Source organism: Oncorhynchus keta, chromosome 6 (assembly GCF_023373465.1).
Source record: "Oncorhynchus keta strain PuntledgeMale-10-30-2019 chromosome 6, Oket_V2, whole genome shotgun sequence".
Classification (NCBI taxonomy): domain Eukaryota; kingdom Metazoa; phylum Chordata; class Actinopteri; order Salmoniformes; family Salmonidae; genus Oncorhynchus; species Oncorhynchus keta.
In genome coordinates, this window is record NC_068426.1 from 42,677,230 (window position 1) to 42,689,223 (window position 11,994).

The 11,994-nt window shown below is 42.2% G+C and overlaps 1 pseudogene; it reads right to left on the bottom strand.

Annotated features, from left to right (window-relative positions):
* Positions 1 to 1,747: 1,747 nt before the first annotated feature.
* Positions 1,748 to 11,035, bottom strand: LOC118385600 (SWI/SNF-related matrix-associated actin-dependent regulator of chromatin subfamily B member 1-A-like; annotated as a pseudogene).
* Between the last annotated feature and the right edge of the window lie 959 nt (positions 11,036 to 11,994).

Here is an 11,994-nt window from a genome sequence, read left to right on the forward strand (position 1 = left end):
TCATTAAAACTAGTTTACATACACTTAGGTTGGAGTCATTAAAACTTGTTTACATACACTTAGGTTGGAGTCATTAAAACTAGTTTACATACACTTAGGTTGGAGTCATTAAAACTCGTTTACATCCACTTAGGTTGGAGTCATTAAAACTCGTTTACATACACTTAGGTTGGAGTCATTAAAACTTGTTTACATACACTTAGGTTGGAGTCATTAAAACTAGTTTACATACACTTAGGTTGGAGTCATTAAAACTCGTTTACATACACTTAGGTTGGAGTCATTAAAACTCGTTTACATCCACTTAGGTTGGAGTCATTAAAACTAGTTTACATACACTTAGGTTGGAGTCATTAAAACTCGTTTACATACACTTAGGTTGGAGTCATTAAAACTTGTTTACATACACTTAGGTTGGAGTCATTAAAACTCGTTTTCAACCACTCCACACATTTCTTGTTAACAAACTATAGTTTTGGCAAGTCTGTTAGGACATCTACTTTCTGCATGACAAGTAATTTTTTCCAACAATTGTTTATAGACAGATTATTTCACTATATCACAATTCCAGTGGGTCAGAAATTCACATACACTAAGTTGACTGTGCCTTTAAACAGCTTGGAAAATTCCAGAAAATGATGTCATGGCTTTAGAAGCTTCTGATAGGCTAATTGACATAATTTGAGTCAATTGGAGGTGTACCAGTGGATGTATTTCAAGGCCTACCTTCAAACCCCATTGCTCGGACGACGTTTCTTATTTCTCTATGATCTTTGTCCCCATGTACAAGAATTTGTAGAGCAACATATAATATTCATTTCAAATGTCTGGTTTATGTTATTTTATTAAAAAAGGAAACTAAAAACAAAAAAATGTACTAAAAGTATCAGCATAAATACATAACTTTACATTATTCCCAAGAGTCTGAGTGTTTCTATTAACAGACAGATCAAGTCTGTCAGCATTGTCTATCATGAGAGATATAAGTGCATCAAAGCAGTATTACAGGTAGAGCTCACTTAGATGGTGAGTCCGTACGATCGACAATGGCTACATTTCATACGGACAAATACACTCTACCCATGGCACCTTTTATATACCACGTCGCCGCATCTCATCAGAAATGAGTACCGGTTGAACCACTAGAGGGGCTAGAAATGGATAAGGCTCCTTGAACAGTCTCTGATCTGGGATCAGAGATGTGACATTGGTACTGGATTAGTATGACAATCAAGCATAGAGCTAGTTTAATATTATGGGGGCTGTAAGAAGGGACCAGTTGACTGTCTTTTGTCATGTTTGTTTGTGTGTGTGTCTCCACAGAGGGCTCATATGAGTTGACTGTTTTGCTGACTAGAAGCAGTGGTGTGCCACAAAACCTTTCCTAATCTTGATAAAAATGTTTGAACACTCTGGAATTTTGATTTGGGAGCACCTGTGCCAGTCAGATAATAGATTAAATGGTACATTGTTACATCTGTATCATTGTTCCAAGTCCAGTGCACTCGCATCACGAGCCACCAGTAATTTTTATTATTTTACTTAGTCTGTGATAACCATTATCACTTGTAAGTTTGATTAGGCTTAGCGAGAGTAATTTATTAGCTATACCACAGCCTCTTGCCATAAAAACAAACGGAGCTTGGCTTTGTGTACGTGGTTGTACCTGTAACACAGACCGTTCAAAACTAAATTGACGTGATACTCTTAAAGGGGGTATACACAAATGAGTAAGGAACTATGAAAATACTTAAAACAAACCCTATTTAATAAACATTTGTCACAGAAAATAGATGATATGCAATATAGATCAGATGGATGTCATCACCACTAAATGAATGAATAGGGACATTTTTGGTGTGCAGGGCATAATTGTATATCCCATCAAGGTGTGCCGCGGTTCAAAAAGAGGTTGGGAACCACTGGACTAGAGGCTCTGTAGTAGCTTATTGGTGCTTCTCTCTACCAGGCGGGGGCAGTGTTGGCAAGTCGTCTCATGCGCCTGAAAGGAACCCACATTAAATAGGTTACTATGGGAAAGGGGGATACCTAGTCAGTTGTACAACTGAATGCATTCAACTGAAATGTGTCTTCCGCATTTAACAAAACACCTCATGTGGCAGATGGGCTGGCATAAATACAACACGGTAGAAAACATTCTTAGATGGGAAATACGATGTAGGATAGAAGTTTTCATACTTTTCTGACCAAATACCCTATTCCAAATTATAACTGGTTTTATACGGATCAGTTTTCAATTGTCTGAGTGGTGCAGACTAAAATAAATGTCTGATTTTGAGGAAAAACCTGAATCTTGTTGTCTCTTCCTGAATATTTAATTAGTGCACTGTTAATACAACAATCCCCCCAAAAATGGTGCATGTCAGCAGTCAAGTGTTCAAGTTAGAGAACAATGCAGAGCAAAGTACTTTCTGTCCAGAGCAAAAAACTGTCATGATGACACGTGTTCCATCTTAAAATTTGACTGATGACACGCGCACAATTATTTGGGATTGTATTAACAGCGGAATAATGAACAAAATACTAAAAAACAGTTTGAATGTGGTATTCCTTTTCTACAACAGTGGACATAGAGATGAAGAGGAGACAAGGGCGCTAGTTGGAAAGTAAGGCTATCTCAATTGGTCTTTCTGTGATTCCTCGCATCCCATCTCCTCGAGGGAAGATGGAGGAAAAACGGAAAGATGAATTGAGAAAGAACTAGGTTTTACCTGGTGTTCCTGTCCTGGTCCCTGATCTTCTTCTCCATCTCTGCATCTGTCAGGGTCTCCAGCAGAGGGCACCGTGTGTCAGCGTCGCCTGTGTTGCAATCTCCACCTTTGGCAGGGGGTTCTCACTGCAGAAAATGACAGAGCGACAGGAAATGAGACGGCAAAACTAGGAAGAGAGCGCCCAGGATGAGACATGCTGCAGTCATGCTGCAGTCATGTTGTGTTAAAGAAGTGGGAGAGGAAATAAGAGGCATCTTGGAGGAGAAAAACAAAATGACCACCCTTGTCACTCTTGTGCTAGTGCCATTTTGATGAGGAATAGACATACCCTTGATCCAAACGGATAAAATCATGACTTATTCAAACTTTTAAAAAAGGTTTTGTGAAATTTCTTATTCGAATTGTGTGACGATCATGTTTTTTTTTAACGAAGATGCCATCTTGATAAGTAAAGCACAGATTCACCACTAGCACACTCAGCCAAAGCAATGAAAACAGTCATACAGCATCCATCAATCAACCCCTGCTCGGCCCACTACGGCATTTGACATACCTGTAGTCTAAATGCCTCCATTTCTGTTTGTTTTTATCCCCATGGTTTAAGGGATTCTAAACTAACACATGCCTTTTCAGTTTGACAAATGAAGAACTGGGAGATAAAGGCACCAGTGGGACCGTTTTGTCTCATAACATCTGGATTTCTGATCCTCTCTCTACATAGTTACAACAATAAGCCACACAGTTTTCTGTGTTCTACCGAGCCATTTACTTTGTTTGTATTCTTATATTATTTCTTGTTGTTGTTGCATTGTCGAGAAAAGAACCTGCAAGTAAGCATTTCGTTGGACGGCGTATTCCATGTGTACCCTGTACATACAACGAATACAACTTCAAACTTGTGTGTAGTTCAGTTTGTCGACCAACCAACAGTGAGAACTACATAGTTTTCCCTGACTTGGCAGAAACAGAATATCATACAACTTCATAGGCTTTTTTAAATTCATAATACAAGTCAAAATGGTTTCCTTGGGGTGGACAAGCCCTGCAAAGTCAAGTCAACATGAGATGAGAGAGAGAGAGAGATAAAGTGTAAATGTACTCAGCTTCCCAAGGCAGATCATGTCAAGAGAACGTGGGTGGTGAGGGTTTAGCTTGGGGGGAGAGGGGTAGTAAGTTCAAGTAATTCAAAAGAATATTGACCTGAAATCAGCCCTATAAAAAGACAGACAAGTGGGGGAAGAGAGTATTAAAGATCAATGCAAAACAAAAAGGCATGATAGAAAAACTCTCCACACAATCAATGACTTGAAATGACTCAAAAGCATTGGCATTAGGGTTGGCAATCGATTACTAATTTCTCCATTTGCTATTTCAGTTAATTTCATGAAATGTCCATTGGTGAAATGGAATCGACCACCACTGTTTGATAAGCAGGTGACACACAATGGAACAGCCCATGTGAACAAAACATCCCAAATTAACAGAGCCAAGCTAATGCGATGAGAAACTATGCAAGGCAGAGTGGGGGAGGAACAACACACAAACAAACAGGCTGTACTTTACAGTGGTTCCTCCTTTAAAAGCTGCGTCATACTGCGGCACATCTTGCGTGCTGCCGCAGCATTCAGTGGCATGTCATTTAAATTGTCAGCCATTTTTTTTGTTATGGCAAGTTATTTCTAGTGTGACCACCAGGGGGCATATTTGAGAAGCATTTGATAGTATTCCGTGTTGGCATTAAAAGAGAATTTTAAACCTTTTTTGTAATAAGATAGTATATGGGATTTATTTTAAGAAATGTTGATTAATTCATTTGATTAATATTATGGTGTTTCTATTCAGAGAAAAACAAAAAAACGAAATCCTCAGTGTTTCCGTTACGATGGAATGGAAAATATGGCGATGTACAACATGATGGTTGGAAGTAGGCTACAGGATTGGAGGATTCTAAATGTTTTGCCTTCATTAGACAACTTTTTTCCAATATTTCTGTAAATCATTGATATTTATTCCCATAGTAATTCATTATGGATCCATAACTAAAAATCAACATCTGCATTTTGAAAGAATATTTTTTTTATCATTATTTTATTAACTAAATGTGCTTATTTGTTTATTAGGCTACTGTGCAGTCTACAATACATACTGTAGTAAACATGGGAAAGTGCCTAATTCCTTACATAAGGGAGAGCAGGTCATGTCTGTACTACAGAATACAGGGCACGCGGGGGACCTGTGTTATTTCATAGTTGTGATGTCTTCACTATTATTCTACAATGTAAAAAATAGTAAAAATAAAGAAAAATCCTGGAATGAGTAGGTGTGTCCAAACCTTTGACTGGTACTTGCTTAATTAATTGATTAATATTATGGTGTTTCTATTCCATGAAATTTTAAAACCCTCCGAGTTTCTGTTAGAATGGAAAGGAAAATATGGCGCTGTATAATGTGACGGTCGGCAGCACAGTACTGGGCTATTTAGCTAAAGAATCCCTGTGTGAGGACGGGAGACCGGGGTTCAATCCCCCGACGGGGAGGAAGGAGTAGGATTGTCTCAGAGTCACCATGCTGGTCTCAGAGCAGCACGAAACGGTGCTAAAATAGCTGTAGGCTTTTAACTTCAATTGATAGTGTTTTTAGCCACAATCGGCCCCAACCCCAATGAATACATTTGGGCACAGTCGGTAGCGTGCTGGACTTTAGGCTAGAATGTTGAGGGTTCGAAATCTGCTCCCTGCTTGTTTCATTACATTATTATGTCGGTCTCAGAGCAAATAGCCTGGATTGTTACTACCACCTCGTTCCTCGCTCTCTTCCACGCGTCATTCAGGATGCTTGTGGGCGTGCTGGCAGGATGTACTGTTTTTTATTATGTAAAAAAACCTGGTATTGGATGATTGAAAAAGAAACTTTACGAAATCACTATTTAGAAAGTTAACTTCATGACAAAAAAATCTGCACAATCGTTTGACTCTACATTAACTAACATATTCCTCTCAATTGTAATTTTTTTGCTTGACTCGTTATGACGATATAACTATTGATATTTGCTTCCCCTGTAATGTTTTGTCAGCCATCTTTGCTGAAGAAAGTCGCCAGGGAGGGGTGGCTCGCGTCAAATTTGTCAATGGAACCACTCGATATGATTGGTCATATAAAAACCTTGGGACCCAAATGCATAATGAGTGCTCTACCTCCCCCTTGTGGTGGTCTGGAGCAATGAAGCCGTGATGCTGGGTACCTCTAAGGCCCGCTGTGAAAGCTCGCAACTTTTAAAGGAGGAACCACTGTATGTCTGTCTGGGAGAAAATCTGTACAACGTTAAGACATTTCAACATGTAAAACGAGCCATTAGACGCGAAAGGGACCGTTTTAGTGTTTAGTTGGCTGGAAACCCCCTATGGATGAAGCTTTTGTTTTGGTGGAAAAACACATGGTACCCATGCTTGTGAATAATGGATGAAGGCTAAAGGGTGTGTGTGCGTGTGTGTGTGTGTACGCTCTGTGGTGTAAACAAGATGCAGGCTGTCTGTGTGTTTGAAATTAAAATCCTTAACAGACCCCAACTTGGGAGTCATAGGCAGGCAGCCAACTTTTAAACCCCTCCCCACACACTCTTAAAAGACCACACAACACATGCAAATGCCTCAACCTGACCTCATGTTTATGTCACTGTGAGATATAGTTCATCTTACAGAACACATACAGTTGAAGTCGGAGGTTTACATACACTTAGGCTGGAGTCATTAAAACTAGTTTACATACACTTAGGCTGGAGTCATTAAAACTAGTTTACATACACTTAGGCTGGAGTCATTAAAACTAGTTTTTCAACCACTCCACACATTTCTTGTTAACAAACTATAGTTTTGGCAAGTCAGTTAGGATATTTACTTTGTGCATGACACAAGTCATTTTTCCAACAATTGTTTACAGAGATTATTTCACTTATCATTCACTGTATCACAATTCCAGTGGGAAGTTTACATACACTATGTTGACTGTGCCTTTAAAGAGCTTGCATCCACTTCAATTTTGCCTACATTTTGACGAAATATGTTTTCGTGTATTTTGAAAACCGATAAAAAGACTGCAGACTTGAAAACTAAACGCTGGTTTTGTGTCTCTAACAGGAATAAAAATTCCAGAAAATGATGTCATGGCTTTAAAAGCTTCTGATAGGCTAATTGACATAATTTGAGTCAATTGGAGGTGTACCTGTGGATGTATTTCTAAAAACATGTCTTCACTTTGTCATTATGGGACATTGTGTGTAGATGAGTGAGAAAAAAAATATATTTAATCTATTTTGAATTCAGGCTGTAACAACAAAATGTGGAATAAGTCAAGAGGCATATTAAAATACATCACACTGAGGGAACTAAATGTGTTCTGGCCTTATTCCAGCAAGTATCCATGATACTGACAACGTTACATCTTGAGTATTTAAAATATCTATTCTACAAAACAGTATGGGGAATGCTGAATTTAGGCTGAAAAATGTGCCGAGACAAAGACAAAGAGTTGCAAAATATGTCTGCGGGAATTTCTAACTCTCCAACTCTCCATTTTGTCATTACACTGGGCAATGCATAGGATGTTAAAATGCCTGACCGAGCATGTGTGTGAACTGGGAAGGTTCTGTCTGGATCCATCAGTGTCATTAGGTGTGCTCTGTGTGTCCATACATGTGTATTCAGTGTTGTTTTTGTTTGGTGCGTTTGTGTCTATGTTTGTGCAAATGCATATATTGCATTTATATGTATGTTTTGAGCATCTGTGGTACCTGAAGGCGTACGTCCTCTGGTGCCAGCTGAGCTGGCCGCGGATGCTGTAGGCAATGGTAGTAACAAACTCTCCTCCCAGGCCCAGCTCGGAGCACAGCATCAGGGCAAACGTCTCCGGAGAGTTCTCCCTCTCCGACATGTCCCACTCAAACTGGTCCACCAGGGAGAAGTTCCCCACGTGGATGTTCAGCTGAGACACACACGTTTAAGAAATACAGTATGTATAGGACTGATGTTATGACAACCCCTTCATGTTATTACTGAGATGCAGCCGTTGGCCTGTGCTCCCATTGCAGCAGTGAATTGATTGTGTGTGACTGTGCATGTGCCCACCTTGATAATGACCCTCTGGTCGGTCTGTTCATCCAGGATGCTGTCTGTGGGGTAGGACTCTATCTGCTGGCGGATAGCTGAGGCGATGGCCGGGACAAAGGCCAGGGGGTTCAGGTCCAGGTCGTCACACAGGATCTCAGCAAACATCTCCGGGGTCATCAGCTTCTCTGGAGGGACAGGATAGGACGGTGAGTGGAGGCAAAGAGAGAATGAACAGGGGTGAATGTCAATAGTTTGGGTGGATTCCTATCCTCATGTTCTTTCCTATAATCACCCTGATGTGAAAGAACAAGGCTGATGAGAGCAGGATTTTTCCTTAGTAGGCATTGCTTCCATCTAACCAGTGTATTTTCAGATCAGTGCAGACGAAGCAGATGAGACTAGAATAGGAAGGAAGCCACTGTAGACTATTGAGATGTGGCTCAAAGTGCAGCTGTTGCTGGGCAGCGATTCTATAACCTTTATAAGTCATTTTCAGAATAACATCCCAAACTAGAGTTTGTAACTCCAAAGCGGTCTTCCAGCCAAGGGGAATGGATAGTGGAGCCGTACCATTCATGTTCCAGGTGAAGGCATCTCGGAGCTTCTGCCCGTCAATCTCCATGTCCGGACCAATGGGAACCTCGGCCTGAGACTCATTCTCGTGGATCACCGCCGGGTCGTGGTCGCCAAAGCTTCACAGAGGGGAAAGGGGGAGAAGACACGGTATTAGATCACGCTACAACCTACGAAAAGTAGTCGAATCATTTGTTTTGTCTCCCCATCATTGTTGGAGACATTTTAAGACACTTATCGTGAATACCAGGTGGTAACATCTACCCCTAATTTAGCTTCTACTCGTCTTCAGCTGGTCGTTGCTAACAAAAGATGAACCCAATAAGCGTCATTGTACACCGGTGGCCACCATTTGGAATGTAATGATGACTTGATGGGAATTGTCTCTCTCTCTCTCATCATTCTACGAGCCTGGTGGTCCAGGCTGTTTTTACTTTAGCCAACTGCTTTTCCGTGTTCATTCATTTGTTATCTCAACATGTGTTTGGCATGACAACGATAGAAGAGTTGGCTCCGTACATACAGAATGGGACCAGGTTGCTATCCGACACATTCTCAGTAAAGTATTTTTAGTTCTGTGTCAGACCCCAGGAAGATTAGCTGACGGCGTGACCTCCGCTAATGGGCATCCTAATAGAATTCAAATTCAACAATGGTCAATTCTATTGTCCTGTAAAAATTGGGTGCACAGTGAAAGATTCAGTCGTCTGTCGCTCTATAGGGTATTTTCTGGACTAAATGTCCATCAGCATCCAGAGAACAACATACACAACATGCACTGTTCAACAGATCACATCTGCACCAGAAAAAAAGGAGAGATGTTCACTAGCGAGGCCACACAATGGATCCTCTGCTAAAACCACAGGAAAAGAGCAATGCTTTGAGCCAGACATGCTGACGGATGTGTTTTCAAGATTTAAAAAAAAAAAGAAAAAAAAAAGATGTGTTTTCTAGAATTGGATGGGCCTTTTGGAGACAATTGCATCACAATTGTTGACTGCCTAGCAGGGAAAATGATAGAATAACATTTGTTTTGGACCTGGTGAGGAGGATTCCAACAAACAGAACAGTAGTAGACCTCAGAGGTAAACAAGTGTTGTGTATTATCCCACCCTGGTGCATTCCATCCAAGCCCTAACAAAGCCAGCATCTCGGGAACACTACACTAATGCTGTTTCCAACAACCTGTGTTCTCTATCATTCAATCATCCTCACTAGCATGATAGCATCATAGGCTATACAAGGTGAAAAGGCATCACGGTTCATTCATCCACAGTTTGCGTCGCTCTTTGTTCCTTCAAATAATTACGTTATTTAGGCCTCCATTTTTCACAAGTCAAGGGTGTCTTATTCCTAAACGAACTTTTCCACCATTAGATAGATACTAAATGATGTTAGGATCTTGTTTATTATCTCAACCGTAAACCATCTAGAGAGCTTAGTTACAAACACAATCAGCAACTAAACAAAGATGCCATGAAAACAAGAGATATGGTCAGAGACCGTGACTGTCGAAAACATGGCAACGGAGCTTAAGAGCCTCCATCTTTCAAGGTCAGCAAAAAGGGCCCGAGTAGGCGGATCTGTTTTGATATGTTCCAGCGACACAATTAAATGCTTTTGTTATTTAGACAAGTGGGCTGTGGGAAGGGGGAGAGAGGGAAGGAAGGAGAGAGGGAAGGGGGAGAGAGGGAAGGAAGGAGAGAGGGAAGGGAGGAGGGAGAGGGAAGGGAGAGAGAGGGAGGGAAGGGAGGGGAGAGGGGAAGGAAGGAGGAGGAGAGAGGGAAGGAAGGAGAGAGGGAAGGAGGGAGAGAGGGAAGGGGGAGAGAGGGAAGGGGGAGAGAGGGAAGGGAGGAGAGAGGGAAGGAAGGAGAGAGGGAAGGGAGGAGAGAGGGAAGGGGGGAGAGAGGGAAGGGAGGAGAGAGGGAAGGGAGGAGAGAGGGAAGGAAGGAGAGAGGGAAGGGAGGAGAGAGGGAAGGAAGGAGAGAGGGAAGGGAGGAGAGAGGGAAGGAAGGAGAGAGGGAAGGAAGGAGAGAGGGAAGGAAGGAGAGAGGGAAGGAAGGAGAGAGGGAAGGAAGGAGAGAGGGAAGGAAGGAGAGAGGGAAGGGAGGAGGAGGGAGGGAGGGAGGGAAGGAAGGGAGAGGAGAGAGGGAAGAGAGGGGGGAGAGAGGGAAGGAAGGAGAGAGGGAAGGAAGGAGGAGGGGAAGGAGAGAGGGAAGGGGGAGAGAGGGAAGGAAGGAGAGAGGGAAGGAAGGAGAAAGGGAAGGGAGGAGAGAGGGAAGGGAGGAGGGAGGGAAGGGAGGAGAGAGGGAAGGGAGGAGAGAGGGAAGGAAGGAGAGCACTTCATGATGCACTTCATGATGACAGAAGTGTTACAGGGCAATAGTCATTTAGTTCAGTTACCTTTGCATTCTTGGGTACAGGAACAATTGTGACCATCTTGAAGCATGTGGGGACTGCAGACTGGGATAGGGAGAGATTGAATATGTCCGTAAACACACCAGCCAACTGGTCGGCCACAGAGAAGTAGAGCCCACAGTCCTTAGTAGCAGGCCGCGTCTGTGTATTATCCTCAAAGCAGGCAAAGAAGGTGTTTAGTTTGTCTGAAAGCAAGACGTCGGTATCCATGACGCGGCTGGTTTTCCTTTTGTAGTCTGTGATTGACTGTAGACCTCATGTCTGAGTTGTTGAATTGCGACTCCACTTTGTCTCTATACTGACATTTTCCTTGTTAGATTGCCTTGCGGAGGGAATAACTACCCTGTTTATATTCAGCCATATTCCCAGTCACCTTTCCATGGTTAAATACGGTGATTCGCGGTTTCAGTTTTGCGTGAATGCCGCCATCTATCCACGGTTTCTGGTTAGATTTAGGTTTTAATAGTCACAGTGGGTACAACATCTCCTATACACTTCCTTATAAACTCAGTCACTGAATCAGCGTATACGTTGATATTATTCTCTTTTCTACCCAGAACATGTCCCAGTCCGCATGATCAAAACAATCTTGAAGCGTGGATTCCAATTGGTCAGACCAGCGTTGAATAGTCCTAAGCACGAGTACTTCCTGTTTGAGTTTCTGCCTATAGGAAGGGAGGAGCAAAATGTAGTCGTGGTCAGATTTGCTGAAAGGAGTGCGGGGGAGGGCCTTGTAGGCATTGCGGAAGTTAGAGTAGCAGTGATCCAGTGTTTTCCAGCGTGAGTGCGACAGTCAACGTGCTCATAGAATTTGTTAAAATCCCCAGCTACATTAAATGCAGCCTCAGAATATATGTGTCACCTATACTCCCTCTCCGGCCTCTAGGTCATCAGGCTGCTGATTATCCCGCACACCTGTCACCATCGTCTCGCACACCTGCGCCCCATGACACTCACCTGGACTCCATCACCTCCTTGATTACCTACCTTTTATATGTGACTCCCTTGGGTTTCTTCCCCAGTCGTCATTGTTCCTGTTTCATGTCAGGCGTTGTTTGTGTTTTGTGTTCATTGTTTCTTTTGTTTATTAAAACACTCACTCCCTGAACCTGCTTCCCGACTCTCAGCGCACTCGTTACAATATGGTTTCATGAAGATGGATTACTGCG